The sequence below is a fragment of the Artemia sp. Qi Xiang Cuo genome, chromosome 2, assembly GCF_049724085.1.
Source record: "Artemia sp. Qi Xiang Cuo chromosome 2, ASM4972408v1, whole genome shotgun sequence".
NCBI classification, from domain to species: Eukaryota; Metazoa; Arthropoda; class Branchiopoda; order Anostraca; family Artemiidae; genus Artemia; species Artemia sp. Qi Xiang Cuo.
This window is the reverse complement of record NC_142795.1, coordinates 88592462-88598461: the sequence shown is the minus strand read 5'-3', so window position 1 is coordinate 88598461 and position 6000 is coordinate 88592462. Positions and strand designations below refer to the sequence as shown.

The 6000-nt window shown below is 31.6% G+C and overlaps 1 long non-coding RNA gene across 1 annotated transcript in view; it reads left to right on the top strand.

Moving 5' to 3' along the window:
* Positions 1-577: 577 nt before the first annotated feature.
* The window catches only part of LOC148955761 (uncharacterized), a 29943-nt gene continuing 24520 nt past the window's right edge, over positions 578-6000 (top strand). Inside the window, exon 1 of the long non-coding RNA XR_016143261.1 lies at positions 578-623. This is a non-coding gene — a long non-coding RNA (uncharacterized LOC148955761). The remainder of the gene's footprint in view (positions 624-6000) is intronic.

The following is a 6000-nucleotide window of genomic DNA, read 5'->3' as shown; positions in this document are numbered from 1 at the left end:
TTAACCTAACGAGTGGGAAAAGACCGTTAAAAAAGATTTAAAGGAAATTGGTACTTCTTTGGAGGATACTAGCAAAGGATCTTTGAATAGATTTGGATTGATAAAGAGTTTTTGTAGCTGTGTTAACCTCGGGCGGCTTAGTTGATGAATAAGTTGTTAGTGGTAGTAGCTATAGAGTTGAAATAATTATTTTCTTATCGCACTTTAAAGCTCAGTAAACTGCAACTAGTTCTTTTGCAAATAAAAATTTCTTATTATATATATCTATTAGGATAAGCAAAGAAATTTTTTTGTGACCTTCAATGATTTAAAGGGCTTGTAAGATTTTTTTCTTTTCGTTTTTTTTGCGAGAACTTCAGTATTATGTTCAAACCGCGTTCAATAGAGTACAATAATTATGCTTATTCAATAAATTATTAAAAAAAATATTGTTGAACGTGAGGATTGTAACCGTGCGATATCGTTTGCAACAAACACTTTTAAATCTTTAGCTAAAGACAAAAGGTATATAATATTCCTTTTATCTGTGGTTTTAACATCACCAAAATCCTTATGAGAGACAACAGACAACACTGATGTGCGTTTTCATTTACAAATATTAAGAAAATTTAGTCAAAAGAGAAGTAGGCTAAGATTTCAAACAGTTTTAGGAATAACAGTGATCCCTTAAGCTAAGATCAGCCTTTACTTGATTTCAGTTTGGGTTGGTCACTTATAAGACAGAAATCAAATAGTAACAAAACATATAGGCTAGCCTGGGTTATAGACTAGGCTGTTATTTGATTCTCCATTCAATGCTCTTTCCACAAATAATTCCAGACAAGTTTTCTTTTCTTTAATTAGGTTAATTTGGCATTCTGAAACAAGTTTGATGATGCCCCAGGGAGGTAAGCTATATTGGTAGGCCTAAATTTTTGGCAGTTCATATTATTGACTTACAAATAAAGTAAACATACTACTTGATGCCTTTTTTATGCTCTTTACAAATATGACAATTACTTTTGTCAGAAATGAATTTTACCCCTGCCCCTTTATATAGCCTACCAATTCAGGGTAGGCCTATATATTTGCACATTAGGGGGGTTGGGGTAAAGTTTAAACTTACCTCTCATTTACATCAGAAATAAAGGCAAAATTCTACTTTAGCTACTTTTAGCTGTCTGCAAAAGGGGTTAGGTTAGGAAAATGAAACTTTCAAGGATGGGTCTAGGCCTACAGGCTAAAGTAGGCTATGTCCCAGGATGGTATTTTGAAGTACCTACCTCTATGGTCAATATCTACGAAATCATATTATTAAGTTAGGAATAAAGTGAATACACCATTTGATGCCTTTTTTTTATGCTGATTACAAATATAATAAGCATTTCTATCGGAAATGAATTTCAGCCCCCCCCTATATAGGCTATACCTAACCTAACCCTAACTGGGCCTATATAGGGGGGGGGGGGGCTGAAACTCATTTCTGATAGAAATGCTTATTATATTTGTAATCAGCATAAAAAAAGGCATTGAATAGTGTATTCACTTTTGTCCTAACTCAATAATATGATTTTGTAGATATTGACCCCTCTACTCCTTTACCTTCTAGAGGGTCCTGAAATTTGCCTACTTGACAGATCTATACCTATTGAAATTTGACAAAATAATATTTTACCTTAATTTTTAGTTATCAGTTTCTTTTTCTCTGGCTTTAGTTCTGAAAATGCAATTCCTGTTATTTGAGTAGAATTTTAAGCCATATCAATGTTTTTTTTTTCAAAATTTAGGAAATGTATTTGCATATCTTTAAAATCTTACAAATTGAGATTGAGCAAAGTTGTGAAGCTTAAAACAATTTTGTTGTACTTCATTTAAGCAGAAGATCTATTTTGCAAGGTTTCACATTTACAACACACAGATTTTAAAGGTCAGGACCCTCTAGAGAGAGAAGGAGTAGAGGTAGTACTTCAAAATACCTTACCGGGACACACTTTAGTCTAGAGACCCATTCCTGAAAGTTTCATCTTCCTAACCTAACCCCTTTCCAAGATAGCCAAAAGTAGCTAAAGTAGTATTTTACCAAAATAAACTTTACCACCCCCCCTAATGTCCAAATATATACCCTGAATCGGTATATAGGCCTATAGGGGTGAGGTTGAAATTCATTTCCAACAAAAATGATTGTTATATTTAGAAAGAGCATAAAAAAGGCATCAAGTAGTATGTTTACTATATTTGTAAGTCAATAATAGGAACTTGCAAAAATTTACTGCTATTTTGAAGTATCAGGTAAATTTATACAACTTCATATGCTTTAGCTAGAAAGAAAGAGAATTCATCATTTATTCTTTTCTATGCTGTTCCTAAGTTCATTAATTGCTTCTGGGACAACTTCTATTTTGAGATTTTAAAGCGGCCCCAAAAAGTAACTTATTAGGGTAAAAGATCTCCATTTTTGAGAAAGACTGCTTTTCTTTGGCATTCTGGAAACATAGAAATGGGTTTTTGGGCTGCCCCTATTTGACTGCCTATTTTATCTGCCTTCTTGGTGAAATTTTCACCAAATTCAAAATATGGTCTCTGTTTTGACACATAATTAAAAAGAAAAAATTATATTTAATATTTATGATTTATAGAATAAATATCAAGCAACAAAAGTTATGGTACTTGTATAATATATGCCCTACCTGATGTTCTTCTAATGTGTTTCTTTATCATTCAATCCTAATGAAATATACAAAAGTAAGATAAAATATAATACTTAAGAAACTAATTTGGGCTATGTATTTGCACATTAGGCGGGGGGGGGGGTAAATTATAGCGGGTCTGCATGCCTAATGTTTTAGGTACAATCATCCTGCATATTATGTAGTAAGAATTGTTTTTTAACTTCACACTGCCCAAATACTTTACCCCCCTCCCTAATGTAGAAATATATGGCCCAAAATTATATATTTTCCATCTATTCTTTAACTTCTCTTTGTCTTGTCTCATGCTAAGCAGAAAGAAATTAATGAAAAAACATGGTTCTATAATGCATCATTGAATGAACAAGTTGAGCAGTACAGCATTTTTCATACAAGTACCACAGTTACATTTTTAGAATCAGAAGACAATCAGCTTTCTGTTTATATGTGAAGAAAACTGAAACACTGAAAGGATTTATATATCATAATAGGATAATTGGTATTTCCAAAAAGAGGTCCTTCTAGGTAGGTCACTAAGCTAATAATTTTAAGCATTTGATCTTATTTTTTTTTTCAAATAATAACCATATTGGTGCATAGCTTAGGTTTTTAGCTATTCATTGATCTATGCAATTCTTCTTGATTCCTATTTGGTAACAAGATGTGAGGGTTAGAGTTTTACATAATTTTGCTCAATTGTGTGCTGGTGTTTTACATTACCTTGTCTGTATTTTCAAACTATAATGTAAAGTTAAAAAGTAGTTAAAAACCCATAATTCAATTATTAAATCAATCTATTTAAATTAATGTAGGCCTATTTCATAGGTATTAACTCATTTATTCTAAATGCACACATTCTAATTCAAGAACCGTTTGAATTTAGAAAAGTTATATTAATCCATTTAATGGTGCATTTTCTGCACAATAAACTTTGCTCTAGCATAACAATAGCAAACTGAACAATTTTGTAAAAGATTTTTATTCATTCTACAAAATAATGGAGATTACCTTCATTCTACAAAAGTAATGGAGAATAAAGTAAATTAAACAATGCATCAATTGAGAAAATTATATACAAAGAGGAAAATTGTAAATAATGTATTGGTGTCAGGAGCATCCCAGGGCTCATTTCATTGGGGGGGGGAATCTTTGTAAATTTTACTGAATCACTACCTGATTTATGCCAAATTTTCTGCAAAAATCAAGAATTTTGCTAAATTTCAGCCAATTTTGCAAAATTTCTGCCAAAATTTTCACCTCTGATGAAATTTTTACTGAATGCCAAAAAAATTTTTGTTTGGGGGGGGGGACTGCTTTTCTTTGTCCACTCAGAGATAATCAGCTTAGGCTGAGCAAGTGAAATTACTTTGCAGGTATATTTTACTCAAATATTTAATATATAGAGTTGGTTAGGTTAGGTGTTTAATATAATCTGTTCTGGGCAGCCTGCTTTTCAAATTGTTACTAAAGTATTATATTTTCATCATATTTTGGTATATTTCATTAGGGTTAACTTAATATCACTTCTTTTAGGTATATTTCATTTGGATTAACCTAATTTCACTTCTTTTGTGTGTTTGCTATAACACATAGGCCTAAGTACCAAAAAAAACTGACCTGAAAAAATCAATACTGACATCATGTTTTTCAAAAGTTTTTGAAGCTCCAATAAGGTACAGCCTTTGCAAACTGACAAGATTAAAAGGAATTGGACAAACCATGATAATATAATGAATTTCATAAACCATGCTGATATTTCTCTATGCCTTCTTGTCCTTTTTGTAGAATCACTTACTTTTTCTGTGTTTGCTCAGAGAAATGCACCCTTTTCTACAAATACCAGGAAATCATTTAACATTTAAGGGTATTATTTATAAATCAATTTTTTGTGGAATTATATTGTGATAAATCAGTGGCTTTGGGTTATATTACTTTTGAGTAATCAATATATAAATAAATGATATGTTTTTAACCACCTTTAAACCCATTTCTTGTGATGATCATTTTTTTTTGTGTGGTGACAAAAATAAGATGCCTTTTTGGGCCCTGTCAAGGGCTGAAAATGAAATTGCACCAGAAGCAATTATTGAATTTTGAAAGAGCATAGAAAAAGTTATCAAGTGATGTATTCCCTTTCTTTCTAGATAAATGTCAGCTATGACAAATAAAATTGCAACATATGGAATTTTGATCAAATATTAGTTATGTATATATCATGGGTAAATTCAGCACTAGAAATCAAATAATGTAGTCAAAATTGTCCTATCTTTTACCATTACAAAGATAAAAAGATACATACACCTCTAACTGGCGTATGTCTCTTTTTTATCAGGTCTTGTTGCAATTCAGAATGACAGGATAGGATTATCTTATGGAGCTGTAACATGAGAATCTGAAAAGAGCATAAAAAGATGGCTTAGAACATGTCCCCTTTGTTTCCATTATCCTCATCCTTCAGAGTAATCACAGCCAACAAACTTATTCCATTTTTTGGTTCTCCTGAAAATTACAAAAATAGTTTATGTTGCCCTTTTGATTATCACAGCCAATACAAAGATATAAAAATTTATCCCCTTTTCTTATTTCTAGAGCTTAGAAGTCTGCTTAGCCTATGTAACAGGTTAGGTTCCAATCTAAATTCCAACAGAAAATTTGCCTTAATTTTGAGTTTTCAGTTTCTTTTGCTTTGGTTTTAGTTTTCGAAAATGCAATTCCTGTTATTTCAGTAGAATTTTAAGGCATATTAACCATGGTTCATATCAAAGGTTTTTTTTTCTAAATATAGGAAATATATTTACATATCTTTAAAGATCACTCCCAGAACCAGTTGTGAAACTGGAAGCTCCATTTGAAATCAGAATTGTGAAGTGGTCTCAAAAATGTTCTGGATTGAGTATGGAGATTTTTTTTTCACACATGACTTTTAGACTTGACTTCATTAAAAATGACACACCAACAACTTCAAAACTGGGGTCCTAGGTAATAAGATTTCTTTAAGACAATATATGCTGAATATTGTTATTAGATTGGTGGCAGTGTTGATTGAGACAAGATTTTGTAGTCCCCTTCCAAAGAGGGCATAATTTAAACAAGAAGTTCAGCCTTCAGTCAGTGATGAATTATGGACAAGTATATACTATTGATTATATATTAGGAAGCAAATAGAGAAGACAACATTTAAGAAGGTCAGTCTGCACAAGAGTAGCTGTCATAGTAGCTATCTTTCCAAGTTGAGAAGTTTGATTAAACGTTTTCTCAAGCAGAAATAACCTCAACAGGTATAGAATCATCTTCTTTTATATGCTGAAACACAATGTGTGTCTCCATAACCATG